Source organism: Protopterus annectens, chromosome 4.part0 (genome assembly GCF_019279795.1).
Source record: "Protopterus annectens isolate FY-2018-M chromosome 4.part0, PAN1.0, whole genome shotgun sequence".
In the NCBI taxonomy this organism is placed as follows: Eukaryota; Metazoa; Chordata; order Ceratodontiformes; family Protopteridae; genus Protopterus; species Protopterus annectens.
The window spans coordinates 1,774,651,705-1,774,669,597 of record NC_056733.1 but is presented as its reverse complement, the minus strand read 5'-3'; positions in this window follow the sequence as shown (position 1 = coordinate 1,774,669,597).

Genomic DNA, 17,893 nt, shown 5'->3' with positions numbered 1-17,893 from the left:
TAGGTTCATAGGTAGGTACTATAAATAAACAGCCTCTGCAAGGCTCAAACCCAGGACCCTGTGCACTACAGTCACAGTAGTTAACCACTAAGCCATCACAGGAGTTCTTCACAATCAGACATATTTATGCCATAAAAAGAATACCCAGGTATGGCCAATAAGATGTGTGACAGCTCACTGTGACAAAGGTGGTAAACTTCAGTTACACATCACTGGAAGATGTGTAGGGAGGTACATGAAGAAGGGTAAACTGTACTTAGTCATTGGTGTGATGAAGGCTGTGAAGTATTGAGGTATTATGGCCTCTGATGTGGAAGACCTTCACACACTTAGTAGCTGTGTTGCATACAAGAGAGTAGTCAGCACTATGACCACATGCTGGTGGATGCTCCACTTACCATCTACCTCAGGACACAGGTCACATACCTATTGGTCTCATTATAGGGTGTGATGTCTACATTATACTTGGGTTGTGTGTTTGTTTTCCCTAACCTAGCAAATTCCCCCATGTTTTCATGTCACTGCAGGTGTTGTCATGGTTGTGGCAGCAATCTTTGGTGTGTTGATACTGTCTGTATTATACTAATATCACAGTTGGAGTCAATGATTGCCCACAATCTGTAGTCCTCCACACAGCTGTTTGGACACAGGATGTGTATGTCATCTGTCATGTCTGTTACTTAAATAATGGACAGGAAAGGGCCTAGCAGATAGCCCTGATGTATGGACTTGATCACTGGACCTGAGATATAGATCACTTCACACATTTCAAAATATTTAGATGCCACATATGTGATACAGTGGTCTATCCACTTGGTGATATAGGTTTATATGGCCACATCTGATAGTGTTGAGTGAATACCTCAGTGTGAATTTGTGTCAAATGCCTTGAGCTTGTCAAGTTCAAAAGGATGATAGGGTTGTTGTCATACATGCCCTCAGTAACCTCTTTGAAGACAGATAACAGATATAACAGACATGATATAGCATTAACAACTCACACAGGTCTGTTGCACACAGCTGGGATATCATTAGTGTCCATTTAGAAAAGGTCCATGATGACATGTTGGCTAACCTCACAGAAGAAGAGTGTCAGGATGTTTCTATACATGCATGCATCAGGTGCTGCCCCCCCCCAACAGATGCATGTTGATGTACACCCTTCTACAGGAACATAGTCTATGTGGAGGGTGTGTTGATGTGTGTATTCAACTGTGCAGGAAGGTGTATGTGATGAGTCACATGACAGGCAATCTGTGATGTTGTCACAGCCCATTGAGTCTGTGTGATAAGCCTGGATGAAGGTAAGACAGTGCATACTGGCTATCCTCAACTGGTCTAGGGTTTGAACACAATCCCCCATGCAGGGCTCATTGAAAAACTCTTCCAGCTGGGGATTAAACCTTATAGCACTAGATGGGTAATCAACTGGCTCACTGACAGAACACATATTGTGAAAGTTGGTGAATCAACCTCTACCAATAGAGCTGTCACCATTGGCGTACCCCAGGGATCTGTGCTTGGCCCTTTACTGTTTGGAATCTATTTCTTGACAGTTCAGGCTAAAGTATATGGCCTTTGGCTTATTGCGTTTGGTGATTCTCGCATACTGGGTGCAATCATTGAGCCTACCTATGATGATAACATATTATAGGAGGAGCTAACACAGACAAATGACTAGTGACAAAGCCACAAGATCTACAAATAAATGCAAAAATGTGCCTTTATTTTGTCCTTCTGCAAAGTGGAATTTCCTGCTAATTACAGCATTAACAACAATCCTGCTATGCTGAAACCCAGTGATAAAAGCACTGGGAACACACATACATACAATCTGAACTTTGACCACCAAGGGTCCACACCGGTATTGAAAGCTTACATTGTGCAAATCATAAGTCATGCCATTGTATTCCAATCCCAGGATTATATTACAACACTGTACTTGAACCTCATCAGAACACTAATACAGAGTATAATGTTCTCTTTTGCATGTACCTCACCAGATACATGGAGCAGCTGGAAAGACCACGTGGGTTACTCACCGAGAAAACTCAATGTCTACAAACTATGCCATGATGTATGTGGATAAATTGAAATCCATGTCACTGTAATCTGTATTGTATAGGATGAGGTGACTTCCGCCTGGTCTCCAAAACAGTCTCTGACCCTGCCATAGAGGGAATAGTGCACATCCACAAATCAGATATAGCTGAAGACAACAGCAGTGTCTGGTAAGGAGAATAGGCAATAACAGTGTCCCACATTCTGGTGTAAAAGGTTCTCTGTAATGTTAAGTGAGTGTACACACACATATAGGTACTTAGGTACACAGAATACAGAACTCTGTATTTAAGGCAAGCATCACAGCTCAAGTCTGACTTGGAGTGTCTCAGACAACACTTTATAGCTGATGATATCAGTAGTGCCTAGTGAGGAAAGTATGGCAATAACAGTGTCCCACATGCTGCTGCAAAAGTCTCTATGTAATGTCAAGCAAGTCCGTATATACACACACACACACACACACACACACACACACACACACACACACACACACACACCAGTTGACTGCAGTGAGTATAGAACTCCCTACCTATCTAAAGTACACAGTCTAGAGAACTATGTATTTAAGGCAAACACCACAGCTCAAGTCTGACTTGGAGTGTCTCAGACAACACTTTATAATGGATGATATCAGCAGTGTCTGGTGAGGAAAATATGGCAATAACAGTGTCCCACATGCTGATGTAAAAAGTTCCCGGTAATGTCAAGCAAGTGAGTACACACACTCACACACCGGTTGACTGCAGTGAGAATAGAACCCACTACCTAAGTACACAGGCTACAGAATGCAGTACTTTATGCAAGTGCCAAAGCGCAAATCTGACTTTTACAAGACTGCAGGTCAACTTATAGTGTTTGACATCAGCAGGGCATGTTGGAGAGAAGATATCGGGAGGCCTGCATTAAATGGATGTGTAGGCATGTGCAAGTATCAAAATACTGTCACTCCATGGCATTGGAGTGTTAACTGTAGGATACACACTGCTCATCTTCTGGCTAGACACACACACACACACACACACACACACACAGTTGATTGCAGTGAGAATAGAATCCCTACTTATCTAAGTACACAGACTACAGCACTCAGCACTTTACACAAGCACCATGGCACAAATCAGACTTTTACAAGACTGTAGGTCAACTTACACTGTATGATATCAGCAGGTCATATTGGAGAGAAGATGTTGGGAGGCCTGCATGAAATGGATGTGTAGGCATGTGCAAGTATCAAAATACTGTCAATACACGGCATTGGAGTGGTAACTATAGGATACATACTTCTGATCTTCTGGCTAGACACACACACACACAGACACACACACACACACACACACACACACACACACACACACACACACACACACACACACACACACACACACACACACACACACACACACACACACACACACACACACACACACACACACACACACACACACACACCTGACTGCAGTGAGAACAGAGCCCCTACCTAACTATGGACACAGACTACAGAACTCAGTACTTTATGCAAGCACCACAGTACAAGTCCAACATTTACAAGACTGCAGGTCAACTTATAGTGTACATACATACAAATATTTCAAGCACAGGCATTAGTGCCCTTCTAGCTTGTCAATATACCAAAACACTTGTTCCCATAATAAGTATCCAGGCTGTTCTTAAAAATATCTAAACTAGTACTTGCTTTAATGTAATTTGGTAGTCTATTCCATGCATCAGCTACTCTGTCAGAGAACCAATTAGTACACTTTTCATTCCTATAGAATATTCTACATATGTTGTCTGATGATTCTCTAGTACTTTTTGTTAACCCTAAACATTCCCAGAGGTAGTTGTCACTAAATGCCCTATATACCTGAATAAGATATCCTCTTAAATATCTGTAAGAGACACAGTACAAGTTCAGATATTTTAGTCTTTCATAATAACTTAAACTTTCACAACCATGGATACCCTTGGTATATTTCCATTGTACTCTTTCCAGTTTAGTCGTGCTTGTTTTCTTATAGGGTTTCCATATATTTATTCCATACTCAGGTTTGGGTCTAATGTAACTAACAAACAGTGACTTCATTATTTTTATACAACCTATAGTTTTATAACTACCATTAACCAGTTGTTTGATATGATTAGAAACACTCATAGCTGAATCTACCCATATACCCAGGTCCTTAAATGAGTCTACAGTTTCAGTCACTGTGTGCTGTACTAAATATTCACCTTTCAGTTTATGCCTACCAAATCTCATATGCTTAGTTTTTGATGTATTTATTATCATATTATTCTCCTGTGCCCAAATTTTCAATTTAGTCAAGTTATTTTGCAGACATGCATTATCAGTAACACATGTAATCAGTTTACCCAATTTCAGGTTGTCTGCATATAGACTGTAGAACACTTCAGATAAAAAAGTTAGATATGAAAGATACAATCTAAATAAATAAGGAAGGGCCTAGGACAGAGCCTTGTGGAACACCCTGACTGTAACCAAGGATCGTGCCTGTCATGTTGCTGTATAATACTTGCCATGTCCTATTTGTAATCCATGCAGCTATCTATCTTATCAAGAGTACATCAATACCTAGTTGTACTAATTTATTGATCAGTGTTATATGTATGACCCTGTCAAATGCTGAAGTTAAATCTATACAAATTACATCACAGCACAAGTTTTCATTCATAGCTGTTATTATATTGTTATAGAACATCATGTTACAGGTGGTAATATATCTGTTTTCAACATATGTATGCTGATATATGGTTTCAAGTCCCAACCTATCCTGATCTGACCATAACGTATCCATTATTACCTTCTCCATTATTTTTCCACAACATGAAATTAGACTTAAGGGTCTATATGACTCTGGGTTTGTCCTACTCCCCTTTACTTTAAAAACAAGTTTAATACATGAGTGTCTCCAATCTTGAGGAATCTCCCCATATTTATATGACTTAATGAATAATAGATATAATGGTACTGTAAGTTCTTGCTGAAGTGTACTCAGGTCATTGTTACTAATTCTGTCTCCTCCCTGTGCTTTGTTTGGATCCAGTTTGCGCAGTTCTTTTTCAATATAATTTAATTTGATTCCAGTATTTGGGGTTACCTGGATGTCACTAGCACAACTTACCACCCAATTTGTGGAGCCAAACTGTTTTGCATACGATTTTGTAAATTAATCTATAATCTGTTGTGTCTGAGAATAAATTTTAGAATCTACACACAGTTTATCAATGTGTGTGTCTTTACTCCTTCCACATCTTATGTACGTATAAAAAGGTTTCCTATTATGCTCAATATCTTTATATAAATTTCTTCAAATTTTCCTTGATCTTGTCTCACACTATGCTTAATCTGTGTGTCCAGCTTGTTTATTTCAGTTTTCAAAGTTGTAGTTTGACCTCTCTTCCATGACTTATATTTTTTTGTCTCTCACCTTAATCAGATATCTTGTTCTTATGGAAATATATCTGCCTGACGTATGCCTAGAGCCTGATGTTAAACATTTTTTTGATTTTTTTACACTCAATTTCTCTTTCAAAACTTTCCACATTCCATCTGCAGTTTTATTCACGGAACACTTCACTCGTTAGTTTTACATAGTGACTATTTTGTTTCCATATAATCTGTAATTAACCTTCTGTGCATTGGCTTAGATTTCAGTTTGGCAGAATTATCTAGCAACAAATTAACCTTTATAACCCCATGACCACTGCACATCAATGATGGTAAAACTTGACTTGATGTTACAGTAATTTCTTTGGGAACACAAACAATGTCTAGTATGTTCCATCCCCTGGTAGATGTTTTTTTTACAATCTGAAGCAATTGTTGTTCCTGAATATATGCTGTGAATAATTTCCTTACTAACATTGTAGAATCAATATTATTCCAGTCTGTTTCTGGTAAATTTAAATCCACAGTTAATATTATTCTTCCCTCCTGTATTTCATGCAAGAACTGTATGAATTCCTCTGGGTCATCTGCACTTGATTTTGGTTGTCTATACACTCCAAAAATTGTTACATGCTCCAGGGTTGTCTTTATTGTCACAGTTACACAGTCTACAGTGTTGATGTCATCACTGAACATGTAATAATCACAGGTCTCATAGCTAGTATTTATCTTTAAGGGTTATGGTTAGGGGCTTTATTGTGTGTCAGTGTGTGTTGTGACTGTGATATGTGTGTGTGCAAAGGGAATATAGGTGTGTGTGTGTTTTTGTGTGTTTGTCTGTGTAGTGAGACCTTGGAGTTAATATATTTAAGAAGTGGGGTGGGGGGTACAGGGGGCTTGCCCCCCTGCTTGTATGTAGTGTAGGTTTGTGTGTTTGTGTGGAGGGGGGTGTGGAGGGGGAGGTGTGTGTATATGTTTGTGTGTGGTGTATGGTTAGTGTAGGATTCGTGATTTTAAAATTCGATATTTCATGATTTCGAGATTAAAAAGTGAACCCATATATATATATATATATATATATATATATATATATATATATATATTGTGGGACAGGTGCCCACTTTTCTTTTTTAATTCAGTAAGAGAGGAATGCTGGGTATGGGACATAGGTATTTCTGGGTAAGGTAATTTAGGTAGGTGAGGAAGCAAATGCAAACAAGACAAGAGACGGAGTGTGAAGGACACAAAATGTTGGGGGATACCATGATTGGGGTGAGGGAGGGGACACCCGTCAAACATGGAGACAGTGAGAATGAAGTCCTCACCCACAGGACTATCATCACTGTCCCTTTACTTCACTGGTGGCTGGAGTGATTGACATCTTCTCCTCCTATGGACCATGAAGGAGAGCAGTCTCTCCATCCAGCATAGGCATTCACAAATAGTGCAGTGCAGAACCCTCTGCACCAACCCTGGCATCTCCTGGCATGTGATGAAATCACCACCTCTGCTACTGCTCCCAGAGGGTACCACTGCACGAGCTGCCAGGGCAGTACTACCTGAGGGTTCAGGTAGTGCAAGACCACCAGAGGCAGTGCTGTCAGGTTGGCTCCCAGATGGCATTGGTGCTGGAGCCAATGAAAGGACTGCAGGCTAATCCACTGGGAGCTGGCCTATCTTGCAGTGCTGTGTAGCACTTATTGATTTGGTACAGATGGATGATGTGGATAGATTTTAAAAACACATAATATAAAATTACAAAAAAAAAAGATAAGGGTTGGTGTGAGAGGAAAAAAGAGATAAAATTAGTACCATCATATGTGATTTGCAGTGTATTAACAGTAATATTACAATGTATTAACAGTAGTATACATCTATTTTATCTGCAGTATTATATTTAAAGATATGTCCTAACAAATACACACTATAACTACAGATTGTTGAAAGTAATCTTTGAAATGTGCATATATTGCACACGTGTGTTCCAATTATACAGATTACAGTTAACAGCATGGCATTTATCCTACTTGTATAGAGTTTAATTTAATGTAAATAGTTATTAAAGAAATCCAGTATTGTATATTTGTTACTCATGGTATCTGAACCTAGAACCTCTGACTATAGTCTTATATTTGACTCCTAAAGTTGGTTTGTGCTACAGACTAATGCGTGCGTACTTGCTGTTACAATTAGGATATGCATGATAAATTTGCTACAACTGTATAAAAAAAACAAAAATGTTTCTTTAATTCTTAAACCTATAATAATACTTCCTCATGCTGCATACATACCACTTGCTTCCCTCAGTTTCTCCAGTCAAGCTACATGAGCCCATCTGTTGAAATCTATGTCAGCAATCACTGGAGAAAGAACAGAAAAGAACAGAAGAGCATTATGCATACCAGTCTTGCCTACATTTAGCTTTCTAAGTAATAAAATCCTCTCTTATTACTTACACAGCTGTGGGATATCCACAGTCTCATATTCATTCACCCAATGGTTGAAGGTATTCCTTTTCTGCACTTAAGTAGGTCATTGAAATCATGCCTACACTGTTCTTCAATGTGTGGGATGCCAGTAGCACTGGATACATCCTGAGAAGTCAGAATAGTCCCCCTGCAGAAATCTTTGGCTCTGGCACTTTACTAGGAGTCCAATAAATATTGTAGACTCCTGGACACCCCACTTCTGCACCCTAAACCTGTCAGCTTCCCCACTAATTCCAGCCATGTCTAACACCTGACCTAAAACAATGGAAAATGATGCTTTCCCACCAATTCCAGTTATTGCTTTTACTGGTAGTGTACAAACCCAAGCGACGATGCCAACAGCATTTGCACAATGTTAAGCGAAGTGTGGCAGTGCCAAGCAGGGAGGACAAAAATACTTGAAACTGGAAGAATAATTTTATACTTGGCCTAAGTTTGAGGGGTGTCTGGTAATGTAGCTTGGAAATATATATTGGAAATTAGGAGGTAACTGTTAGGTGAGTTAAGTTTGCAGACATGAACTGGGGACATAAATGACATGACCTGACACATTTGTTTTTGCTTTTATACACTGATGAAATTGATTTTTAAAGCGTGGGATTCAAACATAGGAATAAAGGACAAAACCATTTCTTCCACGGCTTTGATTTTCCACCTTTGCCACAGAAGAAGTGCTGCTCAGACATAGTCAGGAATCATTCATAAATACAAGTGACAGTTTGAGGTGATACATATGTATTTGTGTAACCTGACAGGGTTCTTGTATACAGATCCAGTTGTGTATGTGTGTTATGCAATTGTGAAGGCCATGCAAGTCAAGATGGCAGACTTATACTTATAGAAATATAGCAGACAGTATACCCTCAATCATACATCTGAAAACACAATAAGGATGTCTTATCCCTCATACTTATAATTCATAATAGCTCCACTATCTAAAGTGTTATAACTGAGAGTGAATCTAATGGGAAATGAAACAACAGTAAAAATGTATGGAATATCCTGTATTAGAGCCCAGGACAATGTATATAGTGGTCCTACACTTAGGCCTGGTGCCACAAGAATGTTGAAACAATACTTGTCGAGTTTTCTGTTCATTTCTATAAGCTGCACTGTCACAACAGTAAAAATAGGTTGCACACCCTGTACTAGAACCCAGGACCATCTGTACTCCAGCCCTACACTTAAACCTGCCACAGGACTAGTTATATGAAATTTCCATAATTTTCTACTCATTCTTATGTTCTCTGTGTTAACCACAGCACAACACCGCTTAGAGTGTTTGTGCGGTGCACAACAGAATTAATTGAATGTATCTGTTTTCAACTATTGTCTGTCTGATTCCTGTCTTCAGGTGTTGGGGAACGTTGCCAACTGCCATGCAATGCTGCGAAGCGTAGTTGTACAATTGAAAGAAAAATTGCAACAATGTATTTTTTACCTTGTTTGCAAGTGTTCTGCAGATGTTCTGTCTGCTTCCTGTGTGGCCCACTAGTCCAGTTTAGGCACTGGTAAAAGTCGCTCAAGTGAGATAAGCACAGCCAAACCTGGCATTATTTTTTCTCCATTTGCCTTGTTTAGGCGATGCCAAGCACCACACAAAAACTAGCATTGAAAAATAAATACATAAATAAATAAATACTGCTTAATATCTGAGGTGTTTGGCTTCTGCTACATACCTAATATCAACTGCATTACTTGCTGAGTTAAGTACAAAGTTGCAGTTGCAAAGATTGTATTGCATTTTATTTTTCTGTCTATTTAATTGTTTCATTGAATATTGTAGTCTGTCTCTCTCTGTAGTTATTTATTTTTTCTATTTAACAGTTTCACAGAATACTGTCATTTCTCTGCCTCTGCAGTTAGTGGGGGCTATTGTGTTATACTTCATTGATATTCAGTGTTAAACTCTTAGCCTAGAGGGCTTCTCTGCATTTATAAGTGTTAGTCACATACCTTTGAATTTATTACTGCTCAATACCTAAGTTGTTTGGCTTCTGCTACATACCTACAATCAACTGCATTACTTGCTGAGTTAAGTAGAAACTTGCAGTGTTAAAGGATTGTCCTACATTTTATTTTTCTGTCTATTTGTTTCATCTCTGTAGTTATTTATTTTTCTGTTTTAACTGTTTCATAGAATACTGCGGTGTCTCTCTGTCTCTGCAGTTTGTGGGGGCTATTGTGTTTCACTTCATTGATATTCAGTGTTAAACTCTTAGCCTAGAGGGTTCCTCTGTATTTATAAGTGTTAGTCACATATCTTTGAATGTATTACTGCTCAATATCTGAGTTGTTTAGATTCTGCTACATACCTACAATCAACTGCATTACTAGCTGAGTTAAGTACAAACTTGCAGTGTTAAAAATTGTACTGCATTTTATTTTTCTATTTGTTTCATTGAATACTGTGGTCTCTCTCTGTCTCTGCAGTTAGTGGGGGCTTTTGTGTTTCACTTCATTGATATTCGGTGTTAAGCTCTTAGCCTAGAGGGTTTGCCTGTATTTATAAGTGTCGGTCACATACCTTTGAATATATTACTGCTCAATATCTGAGTTGTTTGGATTCTGATACATGCCTACAATCAACTGCATTACTAGCTGAGTTAAGTACAAACTTGCACTGTTAAAGATTGTACTGCATTTTATTTTTCTGTTTAATTGTTTCACTGAATATTGTGGTCTGTGTCTCACTGTAGTTATTTATTTTATTTAATTGTTTCATCGAATACTGTGGTCTCTGTCTCTGCAGTTAGTGGGGGCTATTGTGTTTCACTTCATTGATATTCAGTGTTAAACTCTTAGCCAAGAGGGTTTCTCTGTACTTATAAGTGTTAGTCACATATGTTTGAATTTATTACTGCTCAATATCTGAGTTGTTTGAATTTTGCAACAAACCTATAATCAACTGCAGTACTAGCTGAGTTAAGTACAAACTTGCAGTGTTAAATATTGTACTGCATTTTATTTTTCTGATTATTTGTTTAATCTCTGTAGTTATTTATTTTTCTACTTAATTGTTTCATAGATTACTGTGGTCTCTCTCTTTCTCTGCAGTTAGTGGAGGTATTCTGTTTCACTTCATTGATATTCAGTGTTAAACTCTTAGCCTAGAGGGTTTCTCTGTATTTATAAGTGTTAGTCACATATCTTTGAATTTATTACTGCTCAACATCTGAGTTGTTTGGCTTCTGCTATATACCTACAATCAACTGCATTACTAGCTGAGTTAAGTACAAACTTGCAGTGTTAAAGATTGTACTGCATTTTATTTTTCTATTTAATTGTTCCATTGAATATTGTGGTCTCTGTCTCTCTGTAGTTATTTATTTTCTATTTAATTGTTTCATAGAATACTGTGGTCTCTCTCTCTCTCTCTCTGCAGTTAGTGGGGCTATTGTGTTTCACTTCATTGACATTCAGTGTTATATTCTTAGCCGAGAAGATTTATCTGTATTTATAAGTGTTAGTCACATATATTTGAATTTATTACTGTGCAATATCTGAGTTGTTTGGCTTCTGCTACATGCCTACAATCAACTGCATTACTAGCTGAGTTAAGTACAAACTTCAATGTTAAAGATTGTACTGCATTTTATTTTTCTGTCTGTTTAATTGTTTCATTGAATATTGTGGTCTGTCTCTCTGTAGTTATTTATTGTTTTATTTAATTGTTTCCTAGAATACTGTGGTCTCTCTCTGTCTCTGCAGTTAGTGGTGGCTATTGTGTTTCACTTCATTGATATTCAGTGTTAAACTCTTAGCCTAGAGGGTTTCTCTGTATTTATAATTTTTAATCACATATCCTTGAATTTATTACTGCTCAATATCTGAGTTGTTTGTCTTCTGCTACATACCTACAATCAGCTGCATTACTAGCTGAGTTAAGTACAAACTTGCAGTGTTAAAGATTGTACTGCATTTTATTTTTCTATTTAATTGTTTAATTGAATATTGTGGTATGTGTCTCTCTGTAGTTATTTATTTTTCTATTTAATTGTTTCATAGAATACTGTGGTCTCTCTGTGTCTCTGCAGTTAGTGGGGGCTATTGTGTTTCACTTCATTGATATTCGGTGTTAAACTCTTAGCCTAGAGGGTTTCTCTATATTTATAAGTGTTAGTCACATCCCTTTGAATTTATTACTGCTCAATATCTGAGTTGTTTGGATTCTGCTACATATCTACAATCAACTGTATTACTAGCTGAGTTATGTACAAACTTGCAGTGTTAAAGATTGTACTGCATTTTATTTTTCGATTTAATTGTTTCATTGAATATTGTGGTCTGTGTCTCTCTATAGTTATTTATTTTTCTATTTAATTGTTTCATAAAATACTGTGGTCTCTCTCTGTCTCTGCAGTTAGTGGGGGCTATTGTGTTTCACTTCATTGATATTCAGTGTTAGACTTTTAGCCTAGAGTGTTTCTCTATATTTATAAGTGTTAGTCACATACCTTTGAATTTATTACTGCTCAATATCTGAGTTGTTTGGATTCTGCTACATATCTACAATCAACAGCATTACTAGCTGAGTTAAGTACAAACTTGCAGTGTTAAAGATTGTACTGCATTTTATTTTTCTATTTAATTGTTTCATTAAATATTGTGCTCTGTGTCTCTCTATAGTTATTTGTCTATTTAATTGTTTCATAGAATACTGTGGTCTCTCTCTCTCTCTCTCTCTCTCTCTCTCTGCAGTTAGTGGGGGCTATTGTTTTTTACTTAATTGATATTCGATGTTAAACTCTTAGCCTAGAAGGTTGCTCTGTATTTATAAGTGTTAGTCACATATATTTGAATTTATTAATGATCAATATCTGAGTTGTTTGGCTTCTGCTACATACCTACAATCAACCGCATTACTAGCTGAGTTAAGTACAAACTTGCAGTGTTAAAGATTGTACTGCATTTTATTTTTCTGTCTGTTTCATTGAATATTGTGGTATGTGTCTCTCTGTAGTTATTTATTTTTCTATTTAATTGTTTCATATAATATTGTGGTCTCTCTCTGTCTCTGCAGTTAGTGGGGGCTATTGTGTTTCACCTCATTGATATTCAGTGTTAGACTCTCAGCCTAGAGGGTTTCTCTGTATTTATAAGTGTTAGTCTCATATCTTTGAATTTATTACTGCTCAACATTTGAGTTGTTTGGCTTCTGCTACATACCTACAATCAACTGCATTATTAGCTAAGTACAAACTTGCAGTGTTAAAGATTGTACTGCATTTTATTTTTCTATTTAATTGTTTCATTGAATATTGTGGTCTGTGTCTCTCTGTAGTTATTTATTTTTCTATTTAATTGTTTCATAGAATACTGTGGTCTCCCTTTGTCTCTGCAGTTAGTGGGAGTATTGTGTTTCACTTCATTGATATTCAGTGATAAACTCTTAGCCTAGAGGGTTTCTCTGTATTTATAAGTGTTAGTCACATATCTCTGAATTCATTACTCCTCAATATCTGAGCTGTTTGGCTTCTCCTACATACCTACAATCAACTGCATTACTAGCTGAGTTAAGTACAAACTTCAATGCTAAAGATTGTACTGCATTTTATTTTTCTGTATATTTAATTGTATCATTGAATATTGTGGTATGTGTCTCTCTGTAGTTATTTATTTTTCTATTTAATTGTTTCATAGAATACTGTGGTCTCTCCGTGTCTCTGCAGTTAGTGGGGGCTATTGTGTTTCTCTTCAGTGATATTCAGTGTTAAACTCTTTGCCTAGGGGGTTTCTCTGTATTTATATGTGTTGGTCACATATCTTTGAATTTATTACTGCTCAATATCTGAGTTATTTGGATTCTGCTACATACCTACAATCAAGTGCATTACTAGCTGAGTTAAGTACAAACTTGCAGTGTTAAAGATTGCCCTGCATTTTATTTTTCTGTCTATTTAATTGTTTCATCTTTGCAGTTGTTTATTTTTCTATCTAATTGTTTCATAGGATACTGTGGTCTCTCTCTGTCTCTGCAGTTAGTGGGGCTATTGTGTTTCTCTTTATTGATATTCGGTGTTAAACTCTTTGCCTAGGGGGTTTCTCTGTATTTATATGTGTTGGTCACATATCTTTGAATTTATTACCGCTCAATATCTGAGTTATTTGGATTCTGCTACATACCTACAATCAACTGCATTACTATCTGAGTTAAGTACAAACTTGCCGTGTTAAAGATTGTACTGCATTTTATTTTTCTGTCTAATTGTTTCATTGAATATTGTGGTCTGTGTCTCTCTGTAGTTATTTATTTTTCTATTTAATTGTTTCATAGAATATTGTGGTTTCTCTCTCTCTGTCTCTGCAGTTAGTGGGGGCTATTGTGTTTCACCTCATTGATATTCAGTGTTAGACTCTTAGCCTAGAGGGTTTCTCTGTATTTATAAGTGTTAGTCTCATATCTTTGAATTTATTACTGCTCAACATTTGAGTTGTTTGGCTTCTGCTACATACCTACAATCAACTGCATTACTAGCTGAGTTAAGTACAAACTTGCAGTGTTAAAGATTGTACTGCATTTTATTTTTCTATTTAATTGTTTCATTTAATATTGTGGTCTGTGTCTCTCTGTAGTTATTTATTTTTCTATTTAATTGTTTCATAGAATACTGTGGTCTCTCTTTGTCTCTGCTGTTAGTGGGGGTACTGTGTTTCACTTCATTGATATTCAGTGTTAAACACTTAACCTAGAGGGTTTCTCTGTATTTATAAGTGTTAGTCACATATCTCTGAATTTATTACTGCTCAATATCTGAGCTGTTTGGCTTTTGCTACATACATACAATCAACTGCATTACTAGCTGAGATAAGTACAAACTTCAATGCTAAAGATTGTACTGCATTTCATTTTTCTGTATATTTAATTGTTTCATTGAATATTGTGGTCTGTGTCTCTCTGTAGTTATTTATTTTTCTATTTAATTGTTTCATAGAATACTGTGGTCTCTCTCTGTCTCTGCAGTTAGTTTCCCGCCCGCCCTACCTGTTCTTGTTCTGGTATTAATCTTAGTGGCTTTGGAATTGCCCACCCCTCCTGTAAATTTGTGTTTGAACACTCCTCCTGGGTCTATCTCATTTGCTCACTCAACCAAGTACAGTGAGATCATATTTTGACTTCAGACACTCCACCAGTCCCGTCTGTTCAGTTCTATACCAGCTCTATTCCAGTCTAGTGTCACTAGCTCATTCTACATAATACAGAGAAAAAAATTGTGAAGGGCAAGCCACTTAGGTCCATCATTTTGAATTATTGTCTGTTTCTCCTTTCTCCCTTTCTACTTTCCAAAACAAATTTCTAAACTTGTTTCTGCCTTTCCTGTGACTAGTCTAGTCCAGATACAGATTTGCTGTAACCAGAACTGTTTGTAAGCTTCTGCTCCCCCAAGCCTTTCTGTGTTGGAGGGAAGCTTTCTAGCTTATCAGTGGAAGTGGTAAGTACCAGGTAGCCTATCTACCACAAGAGGGGTTTCTGGCCCAGAAATTATAGTTTATTGGCTGTTTGGGCAGTTTTTTTCATCTCTTTCAACTTTCTGGTTTAAAAGCCTGTGTTTGCGCTTGTTTCCCACCTTTTCTGTAACTAGTCTAGTCCAGATACAGATTTGCTGTATCCAAGTCTGTATGTAAGCTTCTGAGCCCTGAAAGCCTTTCTGTGTTGAAGGGATCCTTCTAGCTTCTCAGTGGGAATGGTAAGCACTGCGTAGCCTATCTACCACAAGAGTGGTTTCTGGCCTAGAAATTGTAGTTTATTGGCCATTTGGAAAGATTTTCCATCTCTTTCAACTTTCTGGTTTAAAAGCCTGCATTTGCGCTTGTTTCCCATCTTTCCTGTAACTAGTCTAGTCCAGATACAGATGTGCTGTACCCAGGACTTTTTTTAAGCTTCTGAGCCCCCCCCCCAAGACTTTCTGTGTTGGAGGGGAAGCATTCTAGCTTATCAGTGGGTGTGGTAAGCAGTAGGTAGCCTATCTACCACAAGAGTGGTTTCTGCCCCATAAATGGTAGTTTATTGGCCATTTGGGCAGTTTTTCCATCTCTTTCAACCTTCTGGTTTAACAGCCTGCATTTGCTTGTTTCCCACCTTTCCTGTAACTAGTCTAGTCCAGATACAGATTTGCTGTATCCAGGACTGCTTGTAAGCTTCTGACCCCCCCCCCCAAGCCTTTCTGTGTTGGAGGGAATCCTTCTAGCTTATCAGTGGGAGTGGTAAGCACTAGGTAGCCTATCTACCACAAGAGTGGTTTCTGGCCCAGAAATTGTAGTTCATTGGCTGTTTGGGCAGTTTTTCCATCTCTTTCAACTTTCTGGTTTAAAAGCCCGTGTTTGCGCTTGTTTCCCATCTTTTCTGTAACTAGTCTAGTCCAGATACAGATTTGCTGTATCCAAGTCTGTATGTAAGCTTCTGAGCCCTGAAAGCCTTTCTGTGTTGAAGGGATCCTTCTAGCTTTTCAGTGGGAATGGTAAGCACTACGTAGCCTATCTACCACAAGAGTGGTTTCTGGCCTAGAAATTGTAGTTTATTGGCCATTTGGAAAGATTTTCCATCTCTTTCTACTTTCTGGTTTAAAAGCCTGCATTTGCGCTTGTTTCCCATCTTTCCTGTAACTAGTCTAGTCCAGATACAGATATGCTGTACCCAGGACTTTTTTTAAGCTTCTGAGCCCCCCCCCAAGACTTTCTGTGTTGGAGGGGAAGCATTCTAGCTTATCAGTGGGTGTGGTAAGCAGTAGGTAGCCTATCTACCACAAGAGTGGTTTCTGCCCCATAAATGGTAGTTTATTGGCCATTTGGGCAGTTTTTCCATCTCTTTCAACCTTCTGGTTTAAAAGCCTGCATTTGCTTGTTTCCCACCTTTCCTGTAACTAGTCTAGTCCAGATACAGATTTGCTGTATCCAGGACTGCTTGTAAGCTTCTGACCCCCCCCCCCAAGCCTTTCTGTGTTGGAGGGAATCCTTCTAGCTTATCAGTGGGAGTGGTAAGCACTAGGTAGCCTATCTACCACAAGAGTGGTTTCTGGCCCAGAAATTGTAGTTCATTGGCTGTTTGGGCAGTTTTTCCATCTCTTTCAACTTTCTGTTTTAAAAGCCGGTGTTTGCCCTTGTTTCCCACCTTTCATGTAACTAGTCTAGGCCAGATACAAATTTTCTGTATCCAGGACTGTTTGTAAGCTTCTGGGTCCCCCAAGCCTTTCTATGTTGGAAGGAAGCATTATAACTTATCAGTGGGAGTAGGTAGCCTATCTACCACAAGATCCAGGTACAGATTCTTAGTTTTAGCACTTGAATTTGCTTATTCGCACTCAGAAGTTGTTCAGAACTTGTTGTTAGTACTAAATAAGCTACAAATTACTACAGCACTCAACCTTCCTTTTTACTTAGAGGAAAACAGTTTTGTATTTACTTTCCTCATTTGCTTAGAGAAAAACTCACTTGTCTAGAGGAAAGTAGATTTTTATTCATGCATGTCCAATGGTCAGCTCCCAGTGTTTTCTCCTGTCTATCTGATGAATCTGGGTATCTTGGGGCAATGTAGCAATTGCCTCATGTACACAGACAACCCTCTCCTCCTACCACCTAACACCACAACCTGTGAGATATGTACTTATCTAGCCAAACTAGAGGTAAAGATCTCCCCAACCAAGACTGAACTTGACAGTTAAGAGGAGAAGGTATACACTTGCACCACACCACACTCATCACATAGTCCCACTAAACATACACCACCAAAATCCACACACAGAAACACAAAAACATTCACAGAGGCTCACAATAATAATCTGCTCAAGCAACAGAGATCTCCAAAGCAGAAATGCAAGCAACCCCCACCCACAACACAACCCAAATGACACATAGCCCACAGACTCAATGCACCAATAAACCACAGACAAATAAGACAAAACAGTGTACCTAACACACTAGCCATAGGTGACTCTAT